The sequence below is a fragment of the Gossypium raimondii genome, chromosome 1 (genome assembly GCF_025698545.1).
Source record: "Gossypium raimondii isolate GPD5lz chromosome 1, ASM2569854v1, whole genome shotgun sequence".
NCBI lineage: Eukaryota > Viridiplantae > Streptophyta > Magnoliopsida > Malvales > Malvaceae > Gossypium > Gossypium raimondii.
The window spans coordinates 17,362,912-17,389,470 of NC_068565.1; the positions used below are offsets into that span (position 1 = coordinate 17,362,912).

A 26,559-nucleotide genomic window follows, 5' to 3' on the forward strand; every position below is an offset into this window, starting at 1 on the left:
ATAATGGTTTGAATCCTTCAACTAGGCAGTTAATCGATGTAGTAGCCAGTTGTACCCTGAAAAATAAGACACCTGAAGTGTAATACCCCCTACCCGTATTCGTCGCCGAAATAGGGTATGAGGCATTACCAAATTTTACCAAATAAAATTTTCACAAAATCTCAAAGTTTTTTTTTTAAATTCAATATGACCCTTTTTACAAGTATCTAATCTTCCTTGCAATTTTAAATCGAGACCAATCCAACACAACCAATCAATTTCAACATATTTTCAAGATAGATTTAACGTATTCATAAGATAACCTCATCACATAACAAAACCAAAATTTGTTAGCCATACCAATGACTAACCATACATTCATTTCACATTAACATTTACTTTACTAGCTTATACATGCCATTGATTTCCAAATTAAAGTTTCTTTATATACCGAGATCTTGAGATTGATAGTGTGATACGTCTCTGACCGAATCCGACCTTCGAGCTCTTAACACTACAAAACAGGGGAAAAAGAAACAGGGTAAGCACTTTTTGCTTAGTAAGTTCATGCAACAAGAATTATACTTACCTAATATTTTCAATACAATGCAATAAACATTCATACACCATTCCATACATTATTCCCCTATCATGCACAAACTCAACATTCAAATTAGTCTAATAATTTCCATGTATCAATAATTTATACCATGATTGATGAGCTCATCAATTCCATAATTTCCATTCCCTTGTTATTTTTCCATATTTATCCCGTTGAACTACTTGGAATTTCGATGGATTTTTAGAGGTACACTTTAGTGTACAAATCCGGGTCCGTCAATTCATATTCATGTGCGCACATTTCCGTTTCAGAGAGCACACTCCCGCGAACCTCATCCTTATAGCGGGATTACCATTCCAGGCTAAATCCCCTGTAATATAAAATCATAGAGTATTGTCGGGATTACCAGTCCAGGCTAAATCCCCTGCAACGAGAATTACTCTAATGAGCTTGGATCTGAATTACCAGTCCAAGCTAAATTCAGACCCTAATTCGGATTACCCGTTTGGGCTAATTCCATTTTCCACATATTCTTCGGGAGGGCTATATCAGGATAGGATCACTCGTCCGGGCTAGATCCTTTTTACTGTCAATTCCTTTTCAAAGATCCATCGAATTTTCCTTCCATTCAACCAGGATTTCTTCTCCTTTTTATCAAATATATCAATATTTCATCAATTTACATACAGTGAACATTCAAATCATATTCACATCAATAACATACATGTCAAGCATTTAAGAATATAATTCCAATTACACGAACTTACCTCGATACTTGTTCGTAAACAAAAAAATCTACTAATCCCGAACTTTTTCTTTTCCTCGATCTAGCTTCGTATTTGAATTTTCTAGATCTAAATAAATAAATTTAATCATTAATCTACTACATTTCATGTTAATAATATCTCTTTTAGGCTTATTTACAATTTATGCCCTCCTCATTTAACAATTGAGCTATTTAATCCTTCTAGTAACTTTTACACCTTTTTCAATTTAGTCCCTTTTACTTAATTGACTACCCAAACATTAAAATTTTCTAACGAAATTTTAATACCATATTACTAACATTTCATAAATATTTATAAAAATATTTCCAACTCGATTTTACAAGATTGAGGTCTCGATACCTTGTTTTTACCTAATTTCTTTAATAATTTCTTTTCTAACTAACCACTAAATCGATAAAATTTTTCTATCGATATTTTCATACGATTTTCCTATCATATCAATATTTATGCAAAAATATTAAAATAAATTTCTCTTTAAATCAGATTTGTGGTTACGAAACCACTATTCCGATAGCCTTGAATTTGGGTCATTACATGAAGTGGCTTATTAGTTTATAGAAGAGATGTCACTAAATAATTATCAGTTGTAAGTCATGAGGATGAAGGCTAATAGAGCAGCCGGTGTTTTTAATCTAGATGCAGTCACACTATTATCAAATCAGGTAGAACAATTAAATAAGAAAATTGATGGTTTATGTGTTTCTACACAGGTACATTCGGTGATGGAATGCGATGCAAATGGAGGAGGAATAAACAATCTAGAATATTTACCCAACGGTCTTAACACAGAGAACAAAGAAATCAACTATATGAGTAATAATTCTAGACCTCAGAATAATCCTTACAGTAACACTTATAATGCAGGTTCGAGGAACCATCCCAATTTCTCTTGGGGTGGTCAAGGAAACCAAGGACCACAACCCCATCCAGGCTTTCAACCACCTTACCAACAAGAGATAAAGCTGAACCTTGAGGAGATGTTGACGAATTTTATTTCGGTGTTAGAAACCCGCTTCTAAAACACCGAAACAACGCTTAAAAATCAACAAGTGTCAGTTCAAGGGCTCGAGAACCAAATCGGTCAACTTGCGAAGTTGATTTTAGAACGACCACAAGGTTGCTTGCCTAGCAACACCGAAACTAACCCAAGAGAGCAGCTTCATGAAATTACTTTTCGAGATGAAGAAGGGTTAGTTGAATCTGAGCTAGAACTGAGGCAAGAAAGTGTAGTAAGTAAAGGTGAGGTTGAGGTAAGCCAAAATGAACAAAAATCGGTTAGTAAAGATTATAAACCTCAAGTGCCATATCCTAAGGCGACAAAGAAAGACCACACAAACGAATAAGTTGGTAAATTTCTTAAACTTTTGAAAAAATTACATATTAACTTATCGTTTATTGAAGCTCTTTCGCAGATGCCCAATTCTGTTAAATTTTTAAACGTAGTTTGCTCAGCTATTTTGCAAGATAAAATGCCCAAAAAATTGAAAGATCTAGGGAGTTTTACTATTCCTTGTTTAATTGGTAGTTTAAAGGTTAATAATGTTTTGGCTGGTTTAGGGGTGAGTATTAATGTCATGCCCTATAAAATGTTTAAACAATTAGGTCTTGGGAAACCCAAACAAACTAGGGGTATTATTGAATATGTACTTGTAAAAATTGATAAATTCATATTCCCAGTTGATTTCATTGTTTTAGATATGGATGAGGATAGCGACGTACCTTTGATTCTAGGTCGGCCCTTTTTAGCAACTGCCAGAACTATTATAGATGTCGGTACAGGTGAATTAATACTCTGTGTAGGTGACGAAATGATTACACTCCAAGCTCGTGATTCTGTTAAGACAATTAGTGATTGAGATGATTATTCGAGTTCTGTTAATATTAGTAACCTTGTGGCTCAAATTTCTTTGCAAGAAATCCCTAGGAAAAATGTGATGGAGCCACATTCCAGTCCATGTGATAAAAACAAAATGACTAATGAAGAACAAATGCTACATATCAATGAACTAGATGAATGGCGGACACATGTCAAGGAGAAACCGAGAATACACAATGCAGAACCAAAGCTACACCATAATGAGCATGTGGATGGAACACACCAAATTAAGGTTGGAGACAAAGTACTATTAGATAAAACAGATCCTCGAATTGCCACTTAAAAGCTTAATACAAACGGAGCAACTCCTTTTATGGTACTAAATGTCTTCCCAAACAGTACAGTCGAGGTAAATCATTCTGACTTTGACACTTTTCAGGTAAATATTACTCGACTCAAACTTTATTTTGATAATAGAATTGACAGCAAGAAAATTGAGTTTCAACTCCACGAAACACTGTGACCGTGCGAATACGAGATAAATCGAGCTTAAACTTTAAATAAACGCTTCTCGGGAGGCAACCCGAGAGTTAACACTGCTAATTTTCTTAATTTTATCTCATGTTATTTTAAATTAATTAATTTTGAAAAAAAACTGTTTTTAACCCACACAGCCTGAACACACGGGCATGTCCAAGGCTGTGTACACTAAAATGGTTTCGACAGTGAGTTACACAGCCTGGACACACGGGCGAGTCCTTGGTCGTGTGGATCTTAAGACTTAGTTTTAAAATTTTAAGGAAATCGACAGTGAGTTACATGGCTTGGACACAAAGGCGTGTCCTAGGCTGTGTGAAACCTAGAGCTATTTTTTTCATTTAAAAATCAAGTCAGAGAGTTACACAGGCAAGACACACGACCGTGTGTGAGAGAAGGCTAAGCCTCACGGGCGTGTGGGAGTTCACACGGGTGTGAGAGAAGCGAAGGAGGTTGCACACGACTGTGCGATACGGTCATGTGTTCTATACGGCCTTAACACACAGCATGTCCAAGGCCATGCGAAGACTGGGTCTACATTTTTAAAAACGCATACGGGCCTCACACGATCATGTCACCATTAAAAACCCCAATTCCCTTTTCATTTTCTCTATTTTGTCATCTTTCCCAAACCCCTTAGCCATAGTCGCCGCCGACCAAATCTCCCCATCTTTCCAGCCACCGTCGCCTTCGAACCACCCCACGCCCCTAAATCCTTCGCCCTTCCTTTCCATTTATTTTCCTTTCTCCCATTCTTATCCCGTTCTAGACCAGCCCCAACCGACCTCCACCCTCTTGCCGACCAAGCCAGACCCTTCCCCTTCTCCTTTCCTCCCTTCGACCCCTACCACCGCTGCCGTCAGTCCTCTTTTCTTCTCCCTTGTTCTTTTTCTTTTCTTATTATTATTCTATTATTAGATTATTATTTATTTATTTATTCTAATTATTTTATTTTTATTAGTTTTACTTATTTTATTTATTTCTTTATTTATTATTGTTTATTCAATTTCTTTCTTGTTAATTTTGTGTTTCTTCTTGAGTTCGGACATTTTTACTTTTTGTTTTGATTTGATTTGATTTATTTTTTATTTTTTATTTTTCATTAAGCAGTATTATGCATGTAATTTATTTTAGTTGATTTTATTTTGTTCTATTTTCTTCTTACTAGTCTTGCTTCTTCATTTTTATTTTGATCATTATTAGCTTTATTTATTCTTACTAGGTTTTTGTTTGGTAGTAACTTTCGATTATTAGTTTTATTATGTTCCAAGCCAATATGTCTCTTAGTCTAATTGTTGAACTCCACTTAGATTTTTCTTTCTTATTCGCATGCATCTATTATGTTGATTCGTTCATTTAATTTATTTGATTGTTTTATTGTAGATTCATTATGACGAACACACATGGAAAATCTATGATCGCCGTCCCCGCATTGAAAAAGAGGATGACCCCTGGTGCGACCTCCTCCTTAAGTGCCTCTGCCGAGGCTCGCCACCCTTATCTCTTATTTTCGGCAATCCCCTAAGAGGATTTATTTCAACTCCTTCGAGTGCGACCACTCGGCCTAGGCTGATGTATTGATTGGGCCGTGTTGGAGCAAGTCCATCTAGCTGATCATGTGTGTGCCTTTATTACTATAGCTCCATGGGACCGATTTTTCTATATTATCGAGCCCACATACATGGAGCTGACGTTGGAGTTTTGCTCGACATTTACTCTTCAGCACATGATGGCGACTCATGATGCGTCAGACACCATCACTTTCTGACTCTGTGGCTTGGTGCACCATATGAGTGTCCCCAAGTTTGGTGCTGTTATGGGACTCTACATTGGGGAGTTTATGAGTATCGAGAACTTCTTCCGCCTATATCGAAACATCCACCACTTTCCAACTAGTTGTTGGACAGATCTCACGGGGAGTAGAACACTTTATAATGCAAGTCGCTCAAAGGTGACTTCTCTCTCTCCAGCCTTACGGTATCTTCATGCCCTTTTAGCTCACACTTTGACTGGTAGGAGAGAAAGCACCAAAGTCGTCAGTATTACTGATGCTTATTTTCTATAGAGCATAGCCACCGGACATATATTTGATTTGGCATATTTCATCGCCTTAGCCTTCCGCCATCAGATTGATCACCATAGGAAGGGTCCCATCTGTTGAGGCCCTTTTGTGACTCGACTTGCTCGACACTTCAGTCTCCTTGACACACTGGAGCTGTCCTCTACACTTACACTCGTCAGCCAGATGTCCCCATAAGGAATCTCGAGCATGATCCATATGAGAATGATCGAGCGGCGTCGTGGAGCAGATCCTTATCAGTACTGATTAGTTCATTCTGACTCTTAGAATAAACTCAAGAACTTCACTGATAATGTCCCCTTCCATCACGAGGACCCACCTCAGTCTCCACCTTCGAGTCATCGTCCTGTGTCTTCTGCTGCTACTTTAGTGGACCTCTCTAAGCAGTTCACTCGCTTCGAGCAGCACTGCTTTCAGAGGTTCGACAGTATTGATGCGACATTACAGCAGATCTGTCAGCATTTCCATATCTCCTCCTCAACGCCAATGATTCATGACACCGATGCGTCTGATGATGAGGACTATTGAGTCCATTTGTTTTATTTTATTTTTATTTTTATTTTTATTTTTATGTTTATGTTTATTTTTATTTTTATTTTCTTAGACTTATTTCATTTTTATATGTTAAACTATAATTTTATTTTCATGGTTGTTCCTAATCGAGTTTTAATCCCTTAATCTTCTTCACTTGTGTTTATTTTCTTAGTAGTGTGCTTGGAATCATGCATTACATTTAGATTTCACTACAATTTCACTTTTCACTATTCTGGGGATTTCATCCAAAATTCAGGCAAGTTTTAGTTTTCTCCCTCTTTTGTACTATTTTGTTTATATTGTGATTATATTTGTTTGTACATTAAGGACAATGTACATCATAAGTGTAGGAAGGTTATTTGTATAATTATTAGAAAATTCTGAATTATGTCTCGTATTTAAGTAATTTTCTCATACTTCTATCGAAATTTTTTTATCAATTTGTGGTTTTTATTGATGTGTTTTGGATTAAATTCATAGGTATTTATGCATTGATTGTTTAAAATTTAAGACATGAGAGAATCAAACATGATAAGTTTATTTTCAAAATTAAAAATTTTAGGTTGTTTCCCTGAATTGATGTATTATCTTGAAGTTTTAAATTTACAAGTTTGACATCAAAACCATAATTTTTTGTGAGATTTTGAGCCTTTAAAGCATACAATTTTCTTGCTCATTTTATTATTGGTTATGAGTGTGTCAATTTGGTTTGTTATTCTAGAACTTGCTTCGATTATGCATGTCGAGACCACACCTTTGAGTTGATATATTGAGATGATAGAGGCACTTAGGTTTTAACCCACTTATTCCATAAAAAGCCTACTTACATAATTAACCCTTAGAGAACCCCTTTGAGCCTAACACGACATTTTTTGATTTACCCATTAATGTTAACCCATAACTCATTTTTTTATTTGATGAGAATTTTTCCCGTTTTATTGACTCCCTTTTTGTCGAGATTTGATTTGGTTAGTTACCTAACTATGCTCCTTTGTTTCATTTACTGAGTTATTTCTTATTGTTCTCAAATATATATATATTTACATATATATTGATTATTACTTAGTTCTATGTTAATTGAGCTTGAACAGTTAAATTCATATTTTGAGAAGAAGCTCATGTTATTCTTGAATAGTTTTCGATTGATGTAATTGTTTTTAATTCAGCATTTGTGTTTTTTTTAATTTGGTAATTTATCAATTCAATCTCGATTTTAACTAATTTTTTCAGCCTTTCTCCATAGCCTTTAACCTAAGCCTCATTACAACCTCTTAAAGACCTTTTGATTTGTGCATCATGTCATTTTATAGTGGTGGAGATTTGATTTTTATGCAAGCCTATGGTAATGACTTTTTAGGTTTGACTATATAGTGCTTATTTTTGGACCTTAAACACTTTGAGTGATTTGAGTAAATCTTTAGTAAGGATGTTGATTCTTGTCGATTTTGAATTAAAGGTAATTACTTCGATAAGAGGAAATACCTATGTTTTCATGCTTTAAAAATGTTTGACTTGGACTATTTGAATCTTTAGTGCTCTTTTAGTTGAATTATCAATGTATGATTATTTGTGAATTATGACAAAACATTATTGATGAGAATTATAAGTTGAGAAAGATTAATTTTAATTGTCAGTTGAGGATTTTGCTTGAGGATAAGCAAACGCTTAAGTGTGGGGATATTTGAGAAGCTATAAAAGTAACATATTTTAATCCCATTCTTAATGTATTTTTGGATGATTAATGATGTAAATTAGTGAATTTGATGCTCCTAATCCTTTAAATTCATGTTTCTATACTTATGTGAGCATAGGGGAGCGAAACAAACAAAAGAACAAGCCAAAATCGAGTAAAAAGAGCTATTTTTAGCATCCACACGACCTAAGCATTTCCACATGGGCTGGCCACATGCTCGTGTGGGCCACAAGAGTTGGCCACACACCCATGTGTCAGCCCGTGTCGATTTCACACCCTGCTTCCAGAACATGTGGAAAAACCCAATTTTTAGGCTTTTTAAGCATTCTAAAGTCTATAAATATCAATTAGAAAAATATCTAAGGGGGCACGTAGAGAAGATTGAAAAATTACTCGAAGAACACCATCAGAGCCAACTCAGAAGCGGATCTCCTTCAAGATTGAAGATCTCCTTTTAACTTCATCCAAAGTTTATTTGAATTTCTTTATGTCTTGTAGTTTTTCTGACTTCGAGATGTTTTCTTTTCAGATTATGAACTAAATCCCCTAGATACCTACGGATGATGAAACCTATGATGAATCTTATTATTTGATTTCTGAATTACATGATAAATACTTGATTCTTGCTCTCAATTATGTATACTTATTTCGTGCTTTAATATTTTAGGGATATTAATTCATGTTTAATGTTCTTATTTCAGTGGAGCAAAAGTCCCTATTTAAAAGTAGATCTAGCATAACTGGGTAGAGTTGCATGAAATCCTAGAAATATGACGACATAAATCTACCGGGTTAGAGTCAAATCTAATAGAGGAATCCATAGATCAAGTTAATGCGACAATAGGGGGTTTAATTAGAAAGAGATTTCGATTAATTAACCTAGACTCAGTTGTTCTTACTCTCGAAAGAGATATTAACATAATTTAGGAATTTTTACGGATCAAGACACAAGTGAATAAATTATTTAACTCATATTCGAAATAATAAGTGAAGTCTAGGTGGATTCTTTCCTAGGTATTTTCTTTCTCTTTGGCTATCTTCAAATATTTTCCTAATTTATTCTCTGTCGCGTTCTTAGTTAATTTAGATTAGTAAATTTAGATTAGAACAATCATCCCAATTTATCGGCTAAATAATAGAAAAATAGTAGTTACTAGTACTTTTAGTCCTCGTGGATACGATATTCCCTACTCACCATAACTTTACTATTGTTCAATAGGTGCACTTGCCTTTGTCGTAATTATAGTTAGTTTAGTGACCACCAAGAAGCAGTAGTTAATGTTTGCTTTGTTGAACGCCATGATATGGCAGTACCCCCACATGTGAATAAATATCCTATTTGAGATCACTCTTTATGTGAATACAATAAGTATCCAGCACCAGCATAGCCGACTAATAAGGATTTTGAATCATTTGAATAAAATAACCCCATATCAATAGTCTCTTTGAAATATTTAATTATTTGTTTAATTCCATTCTAATGTCTACGTGTTGGAGAAGAACTAAATCTTGTTAACAAGTTTATAGCGAAAGCAATATCAAGTCTTGTGTTGTTTGCAAGATATATCAATACCCCTTTAACACTTAAATATAGTACTTTAGGACCAAGAAACTCTTCACCATCCTCACAAGGATGAAATTAACCTTTATTCACATCTAATAATCGTACAACCATCGGAGTGCTTAATGGGTGTGTTTTATCCATGTGAAATTTCTTTAATATCTTTTCCGTATAAGCTGATTAATGAACATGAATTTCATTTTTTAAATGCTCGATTTTTAAGTAAAGATAAAATTTTATTTTTCCAAAATCTTTCGTCTCAAATTCTTTCTCTAAACAATTTATTATATTTTGAAGCTCTTCAGGAGTTCCAATAATATTTAGATTATCAACATAAACACAATTATCACAAAATCTAATCCAAAGCTTTTTATAAAGACACATGGACAAATTGGATCATTTTTGTAACCTTCTTTGAACAATTATTCACTAAGACAATTGTACCATGTACGTCCAGATTGTTTTAATCCATATAAACTTTACTTTAATCTGATCGAGCAATTTTTGTGAGAAACTCTATATCCTTTTGGGATTTAAAATCCTTCAGGGATTTTCATATAAGTTTCACTATCAAGTGTTCCATATAAATAGGATGTAATGACATCAATTAGATGGATGTCAAGTTTTTCATGTACTGCCAGACTAATAAGATATCTAAACGTGATTGTATCCACCACAAGAGAATATGTCTCTTCATAATTAATGTCCGGCCTTTGCGAAAATCCTTGTGCTACAAGGCGAGCTTTATATCTTACGACTTCATCAATTTCATTTCGTTTTCACACAAATACCCATTTATAACCTATCGGCTTTACACCTTCATGTGTTTGGACTACAGGTCTAAAAACTTCACGTTTAGAAAGTGAATTCAATTATGCTTGAATTGCATCTATCTATTTTTGCCTATCTTTTCTATTTTTACATTCCTCAGTTGATTTAGGCTCAAGATCCTCATTTTCTTTTGTTATTTCAATAACAACATTATAAGCAAAATTGTTGTTGACAACTACATTTTTTTTTTGGTTTCATCTTTTTCTCGTATTGACATAACTTATCGATATCTCTTTATTTTCATCATTTTCTTTTTCACTTTTAGGTACCTAAATCTCTTCTTGAGTTTTATAATTAGTTATGTCATGGGTCTCTTTAGGAACCCTTGCCTCTACTATATGACCATCTTAAATGTTTACTTTTTTTTCTTTTACAAGGATTTTTATCTTTGGAACCGAGCGGTCTTCCATGCTTCAGGCACAGATTATTTTCTTTTGCACCCACAGTTTGCCCTATTAGGACATCAATTTGTATTGGAGCATTTTCAATTGGTATGTGAGATTTAATGAATTTGACAGTTGATTTGTAAAATGAATTATCTGTTGAACTTCAGGTTCACATTACTTTGTATGAGGATCTTAGACATTGATAATTCATTTCAAGTACTTTATTAATCCAGCTTTTTATCGTCTCCCCTTAATGTTGGGAAAACTGACAACTCATGTCATAATTAAATCATGAATTAATAGCTCAAAAATATTATAAAGAGAATCATATAAATATATATTCTCAATCTTTTATTACGACCCATCTTTGTGCGTTGTGGTGGAGCAGTTGGAACACATACCGCACATCCAAAAATTGTAAGATGGGAAATATTTGGCTCTTGACCAAAAATCAATTGTAATTGGTAGTATTTATAATTTATTGGCTTGATGCGTACAACATGTAAATCAATACAATCTCATGCTAAAATAGGAAGTATTGTTCTCATAAGTAACGGTTTAGATATTAACCAGAGGCGTTCAATCAATAATTTCTCTAAATCATTATGCGCATGAATAACAAACTTTTACAAAAGTTTTTCAAACTCAATCAATAAAAGACTGAGATATAAACTCATCAGTATTAGCAAGACGAATTGTCTTAATTGCATGATATGAAATTAATTATTTAAACAAGCAATCTTGCAAACAACAGGTTGCAAGTTGATAACACATACGTGATTATTTTGTAGATGCATCTACCATAATCATATAATATCAAAATCATCCACATGGTGGATGAATGAGCCCATATTTATTTCAAAAATGCAAGACATTAAATCTCAACTTTAGCTACTGAGTTTCTAAGAATCAATTTTCATTGAGAACAAACAACAAATGAGAATTCTTTAAATTAAAGAATCTTCTGGTCCTTTAATGAATATTCATATGAGTTCTCAATTAATTTTCGCATCATATATGATCCAAGATGGTCTAACTGGTCACGCCAAGTAGTAAATGTGTTTGTATTAGTAAACTTCTTGTTTACTTTAACATGTTTTTCAATTGTACTAATAATGTAAATATAAATTTTGACAATTGATAATTTTATTATCATTCTTTTAATTTGTATCCACATATAAATACTATTGAGACATCTACTACTGAAAATGTCTAAATCAATGTGAAGTCTATAGTGCCACTAAATTAATAAATAAATATAATTTTCAAACAATTTTATGTAATTTTCGCTTCAGGAAATATGTCAAAATATTCAAATATATAGCATTTAGTCTAATGATATGATTCTCGCTTAGAGTGCCAGAGGTCCCGAGTTTAATTCAAAATATAAATAACTCAATCCTCTTTTGATTCATATGAAATATAATATTTTTCCTCATTCACAATCTCAATATGAGATCCATTATGAATATATTTTAAAACTAATGCATTAACCATCACAAACTTGGTGCTTTTTAGATATTTATATATTAGCTCTTTTGAAGCTTTCAACTAATTTTGTACTATCAAATATTAGAATATATTTGTTTATTTCAGTACCAAATAAGATAAATATTTTCTATCTGTAATGATAAAGTTCATTGCTACATTCTCATATCCTTCCTTAAAGAATATTAATGAAACAAAATATTTTTGCATACACCACATATGTGACTAATAATCTTTCATATCACATTGATAACATAAGTTACCTTTACCCTTTAAAAAGTTATCTTGAGAACTCTCATTGTTGTCTTATTTATTACTATGTTTCCAGTTTTAGTTGTCCATAAGTATATCTTTTATTTTATTTATGTTTATATTCTTTATTTCATAATCACCATCGCAAACATTTGTGAGATTTCAAATCAAAATCTATCTATTCATGTTGTCATGATTAGTCTCCAATTATAAAAAAAACATGATATAATAAATAAAACATAGTAAAATATACCTAAAGATTTTTAACATCATCGTCATCACATTGACTATTATCACGAGCACTATTACAAGTAGTAAAACAATTTTGTTTTCGTAATAACATTTATAATCTAATAGTAAAATTCATTTAATAAATAATCAAAATTTTCATGTACGATGCTTGAAAATTATTCGATACACATTATACAAAATTTCAATATCACATATATGTTATAAAATCTTATCTTGCTCTAATAAAATATTTATAAGTTCAATTTAAAAGATATGATACAATCATTCAGCATTAGCAAGTTAATAAGACTCAATAGATCCTATCAAATTTCCCTTTAATCAACAATGGTAGGTTAATAACACTCTCCATCATAATTAAAATTTTAAGAATATTTAATAAAAATAAAAAGAATTTAATAATAAAACATCTAAATTATGCATAATATAACTTAATTAAAAATAACTTCAAAAAATGATTTACCAAAAAAATGATAGAGAAAACATACTATATATTAATAGTAAATATATCTAATCAACAATTATGTCTTTTACATAAAAAATTAAACCTAGAAAGGCAAAAATCAAATACCATCGAATGTAAAATTTATGTTAAATAAAAATTAATAGTAGTCATACCTTAATTCAAAAAAAAAATGAAGTTGTACAATAAATCTATACTTTACCCATGCTTGTACAATAAATCAAAGATCATGAATAAGAATTGTAACACCCCTTACCCGTATCCAACACCGGAATAGGGTACGAGGCATTACCAGAACACATACACTTGTAAACGTATTTAACCGAGTTATAAAATTTCATCTAAATTAAAACCTTCAAAATTATTAACATGCTTTTATAACTCTTCACAATATATCCTCAAAATATTATAGTCTTAATAAATATGGCCTATGAGATCCGATACATACTCATGCAATTCAATGCTTCATTTCCATTTCATTCAATTTGCAATTTCTCATGCTCACAATTTAAATCATATCACTAGCAAATTTTCATTTAATTCACGTACAATTCAATGCCACTAAGTTTAACACTAATATGTAATTACCATTTAATTCAACGTTTATTGACTATACCATTCATTAACACGTTTATGAAATTCTCAATTCAATAACTTATTCTATTAAATTCAAGTATTATTTCGCTATTTCAAATTATTTTATTTTCACTTCTCATTTTACATCATTTTATATTACCAAAATCTATTTCATAAAATTTATCCTTATCGACATTAAATCACACACATACTTTTCATTACAATTATCACTACTAATAAACAATTCAATCTTTTAATATTATCAACTAATTATATATAACTATCATTCATATTTCTTTATTTCAAATTTCACTTTTCACATATGTCTTATCATTCGGACTTAGTTTTATCAAGTAACTTTATTTCATTTGCCCTATTAACTTGACTCGGACTCGACGGATACAGTTCCAACCAAACACACCAAGATACATCGATGTCGATAGCATAGCGATAGAGATATTCAACACACAAAGTGCTGAATCATAAAGATATGATAACGATATTCGACACACAAAGTGCGAATCGATAACAATAATGATAACGATGATTCGACACACAAAGTGCCGAGTCGATAAGAATAAGATAACGATGATTCGACACACAAAGTGCGAATCAATGAATAACGATGAGTCGGCACATAAGTGCCTAATCGATAAGCCGGCAAATACCCGTGCTCTTCCATATCCTATGGCATGCCAACTATATCCGACTAGCCCGACTAGTTAATAGGGTATTTAATTCACTTTCAATATAAATTTCCATCTTAGTTCAAGATCAATTATAATTTCTTATTTCAATCGGTTTCATAGTATTGCGATAATTCATTATTTCAGTATTTTCACAGTTCAATGCCGTATACATAACAATATTCAAGATTCGTAATTGATTCGATGTCGGTCTCACATATCAATTTCCACTTTCTCAGTTTCAATTCCAATAAAATCCATATCAATCACCAATTTCAATGTTCCAGTTTAATTCAATAATTCAATTCAAACCATTTCAATTTCTATTCAATAATCACATTTCAATGCATAACTTATAAATTTAACGTGACATAATTCAGCCACTACTTGGCCAAAGCCTAAGCATGTATACCAAATATGTTAGCCAAATACACATATAACATAAGCATTATAAGCATGGATGAGCACAACATTTATTAATGTGCCACATTTACCAACAGTGTTAATTCATAAACCATTCATGACATTACTTCATGCCCAATCATATACCAATTATACTATTCACACATACTATGAAACTTTATTTTCACACATGAGCTTAAACCATGTCCAATAATGCACAAATATAAGCATCATTTCTATTTTATCGTTTATCAATTATAATCAGGCATATGACCAATTATACACAAATCATTCATACATTTCCCAATTTTCCTCCTCCTCCTCTCCATTCCACATCCTTAATGTGTATAATACACTTAAACAACATTAACTATAATTTCACTATTCACTCACATGTATATTCAAAACTGTTTATCCGAGTCAGAGTCACTAAATTATTTTTATCCGGAGATACAGAGCTCCAAATTAAGATCCGTAAATTTTCCCCGAAACTAGATTCACATATCTTCTTACCATAAAATTTTCAGAATTTTTGGTTTAGCAAAATAGTACAGTTTATTCTTTAAAGTTTCCCCTGTTTCGCTGTCTAACAGTTCCGACCACTCTTCACTAAAAATTAATTATCTCACTGTACAGAATTCGGATGATGTTTCCGTTTATTTCTTATGAAAATAGACTCATTAAGGATTCTAACCATATGAATTATAACTCATAATAGTTTTTGTACAATTTTTAATGATTTTCCAAAGTCAGAACAGGGGAACCCGAATTCATTCTGACCTTGTCTCACAAAATCCATTATATCTCATGATTTACAATTCCATTGCTTACACCGTTTCTTTTATAAGAAACTAGACTTAATAAGCTTTAATTCCATATTTTATTCATCCTCTAATTCAATCTCTACAATTTTTGGTGATTTTTCAAAGTTAGACTACTACTGCTGTCCAAAACTGTTTTAGTGCAAAATGTTGATTTCCATTTTGCCCCAAATTTCACAGTTTATACAATTCAGTCCTTTCTCAATTAACCCCTCAATTGATCTAATTCTCTCAATTAATACTTTACCTAGACATTATAAGTTATTTCACAACTATTGAAATTCAGAATTTCCACATATAGCTCTAACTTCAAACTCTTTTACTATTAGGTCCCAAACATTCACTTTCTATTCAATTCTTTCAATAAAATCAGCATATGAACAATTTAAAGCTCTAATTCCATGATAAATTATCATATACTTCCAGCACATATTCATATCAACTTTCAACTTCGCATTTGTTATAATTTAGTCCTTTTGTTCAATTAATTATCGAACTTTAAAATTTCTTAACGAAACTTTAATACTAACTTTTAACGCTCCATAAATATTTATAAAAATATTTATGGCTCGATTTAAGATCTTCGAGGTCTCGATACCTCATTTTTTTATTCTAATTATTTTAATATTTATTTCTAGTGCACTATTCACTATTTCAAAAATTTTCCTAACTCAACATTTAACTTATACTCACTAAATTAATAATATTTTCTACTCATTTGTCGAATTTAGTGATCTCAAATCACCGTTCCGACACATCTGAAAATTCAGGCCATTACATTTTTTTTTTCTCGTCGGATTCGTGGTCCCAAAACCACTGTTCCGACTAGACCCAAAATTGGGCTATTACAACTCTCCCCCCCTTTAAGGATTTTCGTCCCCGAAAATCTTACCAGAAGAAGTTACTTCCAACCCTCATGAAACACTTTCACTAACTTTTCAGAATCACTAATCAATTTAATCTCATATATATATATATATAAATATTTTTTTTAAATAAATATATTTCTATATCATAGTTTTTGAAATATAAATTTTTTTTCATTCTAACTAACTGTCTTCATACTCATGAATGCACAGAATTTATTCTCTTAGCTAAGGACATGCTTAAATACATATAACTCAAAGACACAATCTTTCAACATTCTTTTAGCATACAAATCACCAGAATCACCATATTTTAGCTCTGGAATTTCATCGCAGCAAAACAACACACTTTCTAAATATGCATACAAAACAGAACAATAACCGATCACAAACCGGCCAATCCAACTGGGCTTTCGTCTGACATCTTATTTAACTAACATTCTCATAACATAAGAAGTCCATTAGAAACTGCACAATTATACACATATCTCTGAGAATAAAAGAATATATAGAATATCCAAAAAAAAATCATCGTGTTCATTTCGATTGTAATCGTCACACACAGGCATTTTTACCACTTCATTTTCATTTCTCTCACTAATTCTGTTATCACGGACCTCACATTATTCTATTCACTAACAATCTGATATTTCTTTTAAAACTAAGTTCATCTATTACACTAGGCTCAACTCTGTTTGCATTACTAATTATTTGACCACTGAACTCTTTACTTTACAGTTATAGGTTTATTCAACATGATTCTCGTAAAAATTTCGTTATAAAACAATACTGATAAAGGGGGTGAGGTCATAAAGCTTCTAACTTATTCTCATAAATACATAAATAAATAACTTAACATTCATCATCAATGTAATACCATCATAACCACCTAGTTCATTCATATATTTTATCACATATAGGGGTCACACGCCCGTGTGTCTACCCGTGTGGACAATATTTTATTACATTCAAGTACCAATTTAAGATATTCAACTAAGTCTTATAGTTTTCACCATTTGTTCATTTCATAGCCATACCAATAACCATCATTTTCTTGTATTTAAGATAAATACATATATCCATACATAAGCATGCAATTCACTATTCTTCCTGTCAATCACAATTTCAAATGACAGACTCATGTAAATGAGCTCAATTTCACTGTTCAATATGGTTTATCACATAAAATTTGCTTAACACTTACCACAATTTGTCAAATCGAGAACGTCTTACGAATTGAGTACTTCATTTTCTCGATGCCATAGTCCAACTATGGTCTTACACGTAATCACATATCACATACCGATGCCATAGCCCAGCTATGGTCTTATACTGAATCACATATCACTTACCGATGACATATCCCAAATATGGTCTTACACGAAATCACATAATCACATTTTCACATGTTGCCATGATCAAACCATGGTATTTTCCGTCAATTTATCACATATCACTGAACGAAAGTACTCATTCCTGCGTTCTACTCAATTTGACCTTTTAGTTCTTCTTTTTTTTTATTTTTATTTTTCATATACTTGAGTATCGTTTTCAACATTATCGAAATTAGCTCAGTTGAGAAAGCATTCATGTTTATGAGTAAAATAAATCTCACCAGAGTCGAAAGATATTACACTATCATAGGTTATATAATGGCATGTATTTCCAAACTTCACATATGTTACGTTTGGTCCGAGAACCGACTAAACCGTAGCTCTGATACCACTAAATGTAACACCCCTTACCCGTATCCAACACCGGAATAGGGTACGAGGCATTACCAGAACACATACACTTGTAAACGTATTTAACCGAGTTATAAAATTTCATCTAAATTAAAACCTTCAAAATTATTAACATGCTTTTATAACTCTTCACAATATATCCTCAAAATATTATAGTCTTAATAAATATGGCCTATGAGATCCGATACATACTCATGCAATTCAATGCTTCATTTCCATTTCATTCAATTTGCAATTTCTCATGCTCACAATTTAAATCATATCACTAGCAAATTTTCATTTAATTCACGTACAATTCAATGCCACTAAGTTTAACACTAATATGTAATTACCATTTAATTCAACGTTTATTGACTATACCATTAATTAACACGTTTATGAAATTCTCAATTCAATAACTTATTCTATTAAATTCAAGTATTATTTCGCTATTTCAAATTATTTTATTTTCACTTCTCATTTTACATCATTTTATATTACCAAAATCTATTTCATAAAATTTATCCTTATCGACATTAAATCACACACATACTTTTCATTACAATTATCACTACTAATAAACAATTCAATCTTTTAATATTATCAACTAATTATATATAACTATCATTCTTATTTCTTTATTTCAAATTTCACTTTTCACATATGTCTTATCATTCGGACTTAGTTTTATCAAGAACTTTATTTCATTTGCCCTATTAACTTGACTCGGACTCGACGGATACAGTTCCAACCAAACACACCAAGATACATGAATCGATAATTGATAGCGATAATGATATTCAACACACAAAGTGCTGAATCAGTAATGAATGATAACGATGATTCGACACACAAAGTGCCAAATCGATAACAAGAATAAGATATGATTTCGACACACAAAGTGCCGAGTCGATAACGATAAGATAATGATTCGACACACAAAGTGCCGAATCGAAGATAACGATGAGTCGGCACATAAGTGCCTAATCAGTAAGCCGGCAAATACCCCGTACTCTTCCATATCCTATGGCATGCCAACTATATCCGACTAGCCCGACTAGTTAATAGGGTATTTAATTCACTTTCCAGTATAAATTTCCATCTTAGTTCAGTATCAATTATAATTTCTTATTTCAATCAGTTTCATAGTATTGCAGTAATTCATTATTTCAGTATTTTCACAGTTCAATGCCGTATACATAACAATATTCAGTATTCCGTAATTCAGTTCAGTATCAGTCTCACATATCAATTTCCACTTTCTCAGTTTCAATTCCAATAAAATCCATATCAATCACCAATTTCAATGTTCCAGTTTAATTCAATAATTCAATTCAAACCATTTCAATTTCTATTCAATAATCACATTTCAATGCATAACTTATAAATTTAACGTGACATAATTCAGCCACTACTTGGCCAAAGCCTAAGCATGTATACCAAATATGTTAGCCAAATACACATATAACATAAGCATTATAAGCATGGATGAGCACAACATTTATTAATGTGCCACATTTACCAACAGGTGTTAATTCATAAACCATTCATGACATTACTTCATGCCCAATCATATACCAATTATACTATTCACACATACTATGAAACTTTATTTTCACACATGAGCTTAAACCATGTCCAATAATGCACAAATATAAGCATCATTTCTATTTTATCGTTTATCAATTATAATCAGGCATATGACCAATTATACACAAATCATTCATACATTTCCCAATTTTCCTCCTCCTCCTCTCCATTCCACATCCTTAATGTGTATAATACACTTAAACAACATTAACTATAATTTCACTATTCACTCACATGTATATTCAAAACTGTTTATCCGAGTCAGAGTCACTAAATTATTTTTATCCGGAGCTACAGAGCTCCAAATTAAGATCCGTAAATTTTCCCCGAAACTAGATTTACATATCTTCTTACCATAAAATTTTCAGAATTTTTGGTTTAGCAAAATAGTACAGTTTATTCTTTAAAGTTTCCCCTGTTTCGCTGTCTAACAGTTCCGACCACTCTTCACTAAAAATTAATTATCTCACTGTACAGAATTCGGATGATGTTTCCGTTTATTTCTTATGAAAATAGACTCATTAAGGATTCTAACCATATGAATTATAACTCATAATAGTTTTTGTACAATTTTTAATGATTTTCCAAAGTCAGAACAGGGGAACCCGAATTCATTCTGACCTTGTCTCACAAAATCCATTATATCTCATGATTTACAATTCCATTGCTTACACCGTTTCTTTTATAAGAAACTAGACTTAATAAGCTTTAATTCCATATTTTATTCATCCTCTAATTCAATCTCTACAATTTTTGGTGATTTTTCAAAGTTAGACTACTACTGCTGTCCAAAACTGTTTTAGTGCAAAATGTTGATTTCCATTTTGCCCCAAATTTCACAGTTTATACAATTCAGTCCTTTCTCAATTAACCCCTCAATTGATCTAATTCTCTCAATTAATACTTTACCTAGACATTATAAGTTATTTCACAACTATTGAAATTCAGAATTTCCACATATAGCTCTAACTTCAAACTCTTTTACTATTAGGTCCCAAACATTCACTTTCTATTCAATTCTTTCAATAAAATCAGCATATGAACAATTTAAAGCTCTAATTCCATGATAAATTATCATATACTTCCAGCACATATTCATATCAACTTTCAACTTCGCATTTGTTATAATTTAGTCCTTTTGTTCAATTAATTATCGAACTTTAAAATTTCTTAACGAAACTTTAATACTAACTTTTAACGCTCCATAAATATTTATAAAAATATTTATGGCTCGATTTAAGATCTTGAGGTCTCGATACCTCATTTTTTATTCTAATTATTTTAATATTTATTTCTAGTGCACTATTCACTATTTCAAAAATTTTCCTAACTCAACATTTAACTTATACTCACTAAATTAATAATATTTTCTACTCATTTGTCGAATTTAGTGATCTCAAATCACCGTTCCGACACATCTGAAAATTCAGGCCATTACATTTTTTTTTCTCGTCGGATTCGTGGTCCCAAAACCACTGTTCCGACTAGACCCAAAATTGGGCTATTACAACTCTCCCCCCTTTAAGGATTTTCGTCCCCGAAAATCTTACCAGAAGAAGTTACTTCCAACCCTCATGAAACACTTTCACTAACTTTTCAGAATCACTAATCAATTTAATCTCATATATATATATATATATAAATATTTTTTTTAAATAAATATATTTCTATATCATAGTTTTTGAAATATAAATTTTTTTTCATTCTAACTAACTGTCTTCATACTCATGAATGCACAGAATTTATTCTCTTAGCTAAGGACATGCTTAAATACATATAACTCAAAGACACAATCTTTCAACATTCTTTTAGCATACAAATCACCAGAATCACCATATTTTAGCTCTGGAATTTCATCGCAGCAAAACAACACACTTTCTAAATATGCATACAAAACAGAACAATAACCGATCACAAACCGGCCAATCCAACTGGGCTTTAAATCGACATCTTATTTAACTAACATTCTCATAACATAAGAAGTCCATTAGAAACTGCACAATTATACACATATCTCTGAGAATAAAAGAATATATAGAATATCCAAAAAAAAATCATCGTGTTCATTTCGATTGTAATCGTCACACACAGGCATTTTTACCACTTCATTTTCATTTCTCTCACTAATTCTGTTATCACGGACCTCACATTATTCTATTCACTAACAATCTGATATTTCTTTTAAAACTAAGTTCATCTATTACACTAGGCTCAACTCTGTTTGCATTACTAATTATTTGACCACTGAACTCTTTACTTTACAGTTATAGGTTTATTCAACATGATTCTCGTAAAAATTTCGTTATAAAACAATACTGATAAAGGGGGTGAGGTCATAAAGCTTCTAACTTATTCTCATAAATACATAAATAAATAACTTAACATTCATCATCAATGTAATACCATCATAACCACCTAGTTCATTCATATATTTTATCACATATAGGGGTCACACGCCCGTGTGTCTACCCGTGTGGACAATATTTTATTACATTCAAGTACCAATTTAAGATATTCAACTAAGTCTTATAGTTTTCACCATTTGTTCATTTCATAGCCATACCAATAACCATCATTTTCTTGTATTTAAGATAAATACATATATCCATACATAAGCATGCAATTCACTATTCTTCCTGTCAATCACAATTTCAAATGACAGACTCATGTAAATGAGCTCAATTTCACTGTTCAATATGGTTTATCACATAAAATTTGCTTAACACTTACCACAATTTGTCAAATCAGAGAACGTCTTACGGAATTGAGTACTTCATTTTCTCGATGCCATAGTCCAACTATGGTCTTACACGTAATCACATATCACATACCGATGCCATAGCCCAGCTATGGTCTTATACGGAATCACATATCACTTACCGATGACATATCCCAAATATGGTCTTACACGGAAATCACATAATCACATTTTCACATGTTGCCATGATCAAACCATGGTATTTTCCGTCAATTTATCACATATCACTGAACGAAAGTACTCATTCCTGCGTTCTACTCAATTTGACCTTTTAGTTCTTCTTTTTTTTTATTTTTATTTTTCATATACTTGAGTATCGTTTTCAACATTATCGAAATTAGCTCAGTTGAGAAAGCATTCATGTTTATGAGTAAAATAAATCTCACCAGAGTCGAAAGATATTACACTATCATAGGTTATATAATGGCATGTATTTCCAAACTTCACATATGTTACGTTTGGTCCGAGAACCGACTAAACCGTAGCTCTGATACCACTAAATGTAACACCCCTTACCCGTATCCAACACCGGAATAGGGTACGAGGCATTACCAGAACACATACACTTGTAAACGTATTTAACCGAGTTATAAAATTTCATCTAAATTAAAACCTTCAAAATTATTAACATGCTTTTATAACTCTTCACAATATATCCTCAAAATATTATAGTCTTAATAAATATGGCCTATGAGATCCGATACATACTCATGCAATTCAATGCTTCATTTCCATTTCATTCAATTTGCAATTTCTCATGCTCACAATTTAAATCATATCACTAGCAAATTTTCATTTAATTCACGTACAATTCAATGCCACTAAGTTTAACACTAATATGTAATTACCATTTAATTCAACGTTTATTGACTATACCATTAATTAACACGTTTATGAAATTCTCAATTCAATAACTTATTCTATTAAATTCAAGTATTATTTCGCTATTTCAAATTATTTTATTTTCACTTCTCATTTTACATCATTTTATATTACCAAAATCTATTTCATAAAATTTATCCTTATCGACATTAAATCACACACATACTTTTCATTACAATTATCACTACTAATAAACAATTCAATCTTTTAATATTATCAACTAATTATATATAACTATCATTCTTATTTCTTTATTTCAAATTTCACTTTTCACATATGTCTTATCATTCGGACTTAGTTTTATCAAGAACTTTATTTCATTTGCCCTATTAACTTGACTCGGACTCGACGGATACAGTTCCAACCAAACACACCAAGATACGATGTCGATAATTGTAGCGATAGAATGTATTCAACACACAAAGTGCTGAATCATAATAAGATATGATAACGATTTCGACACACAAAGTGCCGAATCGATAATGATAAGATAAAGATTCGACACACAAAGTGCGAGTCGATAATATGATAAGATAACGATTTCGACACACAAAGTGCCGAATCGATAAGATAACGATAGTCGGCACATAAGTGCCTAATCGATGTTTCGGCAAATACCCGTACTCTTCCATATCCTATGGCATGCCAACTATATCCGACTAGCCCGACTAGTTAATAGGGTATTTAATTCACTTTCCAAGATAAATTTCCATCTTAGTTCAAGATCAATTATAATTTCTTATTTCAATCGGTTTCATAGTATTGCAAGAATTCATTATTTCAGATTTTCACAGTTCAATGCCGTATACATAACAATATTCAGATTCGTAATTGATTCAATGATCGGTCTCACATATCAATTTCCACTTTCTCGTTTCAATTCCAATAAAATCCATATCAATCACCAATTTCAATGTTCCAGTTTAATTCAATAATTCAATTCAAACCATTTCAATTTCTATTCAATAATCACATTTCAATGCATAACTTATAAATTTAACGTGACATAATTCAGCCACTACTTGGCCAAAGCCTAAGCATGTATACCAAATATGTTAGCCAAATACACATATAACATAAGCATTATAAGCATGGATGAGCACAACATTTATTAATGTGCCACATTTACCAACAGGTGTTAATTCATAAACCATTCATGACATTACTTCATGCCCAATCATATACCAATTATACTATTCACACATACTATGAAACTTTATTTTCACACATGAGCTTAAACCATGTCCAATAATGCACAAATATAAGCATCATTTCTATTTTATCGTTTATCAATTATAATCAGGCATATGACCAATTATACACAAATCATTCATACATTTCCCAATTTTCCTCCTCCTCCTCTCCATTCCACATCCTTAATGTGTATAATACACTTAAACAACATTAACTATAATTTCACTATTCACTCACATGTATATTCAAAACTGTTTATCCGAGTCAGAGTCACTAAATTATTTTTATCCGGAGCTACAGAGCTCCAAATTAAGATCCGTAAATTTTCCCCGAAACTAGATTCACATATCTTCTTACCATAAAATTTTCAGAATTTTTGGTTTAGCAAAATAGTACAGTTTATTCTTTAAAGTTTCCCCTGTTTCGCTGTCTAACAGTTCCGACCACTCTTCACTAAAAATTAATTATCTCACTGTACAGAATTCGGATGATGTTTCCGTTTATTTCTTATGAAAATAGACTCATTAAGGATTCTAACCATATGAATTATAACTCATAATAGTTTTTGTACAATTTTTAATGATTTTCCAAAGTCAGAACAGGGGAACCCGAATTCATTCTGACCTTGTCTCACAAAATCCATTATATCTCATGATTTACAATTCCATTGCTTACACCGTTTCTTTTATAAGAAACTAGACTTAATAAGCTTTAATTCCATATTTTATTCATCCTCTAATTCAATCTCTACAATTTTTGGTGATTTTTCAAAGTTAGACTACTACTGCTGTCCAAAACTGTTTTAGTGCAAAATGTTGATTTCCATTTTGCCCCAAATTTCACAGTTTATACAATTCAGTCCTTTCTCAATTAACCCCTCAATTGATCTAATTCTCTCAATTAATACTTTACCTAGACATTATAAGTTATTTCACAACTATTGAAATTCAGAATTTCCACATATAGCTCTAACTTCAAACTCTTTTACTATTAGGTCCCAAACATTCACTTTCTATTCAATTCTTTCAATAAAATCAGCATATGAACAATTTAAAGCTCTAATTCCATGATAAATTATCATATACTTCCAGCACATATTCATATCAACTTTCAACTTCTTTCATAAAATCAAAAACTAATGAATTCAACAAGTGGGCCTAGTTGTAAAAGTCATAAAAATACAAAAATTTCAAGAAATGATCAAGAATTGAACTTACTTGCAGTAAAAATATGAAGAACCAGCTTGAAGAAACCCTTCCATGGTGTTTTAGCTGATGAGAATGCAGAAAAATGAAGAGAAATCTAGATAATTCCACTTTGGTCCTAACTTTATTAAGTAAATTTTGCAATATTCCAATTTTGCCCTTAATTCTCCTGATTTTCTGCCTTTGCCGTCCAGCCCAAATAGACCTTGGGTCTATTTTCCTTTTAAGCCCTCTTCCTTTTATCATTTAAGCTATTTAATCATTTCCCACAATTTTTGCATTTGTTATAATTTAGTCCTTTTTGTTCAATTAATTATCGGAACTTTAAAATTTCTTAACGAAACTTTAATACTAGCTTTTTAACACTCCATAAATATTTATAAAAATATTTATGGCTCGATTTAAGATCTTCAAGGTCTCGATACCTCATTTTTTTATTCTAATTATTTTAATATTTATTTCTAGTGCACTATTCACTATTTCAAAAATTTTCCTAACTCAACATTTAACTTATACTCACTAAATTAATAATATTTTCTACTCATTTGTCGAATTTAGTGATCTCAAATCACCGTTCCGACACATCTGAAAATTCAGGCCATTACATTTTTTTTTCTTGTCGGATTCGTGGTCGCA

General features: G+C 31.5%; 1 long non-coding RNA gene across 1 annotated transcript; it reads right to left on the reverse strand.

Moving 5' to 3' along the window:
• Positions 1 to 243: 243 nt before the first annotated feature.
• Positions 244 to 26,009, reverse strand: LOC128039647 (uncharacterized). Its single transcript, XR_008194100.1, has 2 exons — positions 25,936 to 26,009; positions 244 to 493 (listed from the first exon to the last, which is right to left on the reverse strand). It is a non-coding gene; the product is annotated as an uncharacterized LOC128039647 (long non-coding RNA).
• Positions 26,010 to 26,559: the final 550 nt, after the last annotated feature.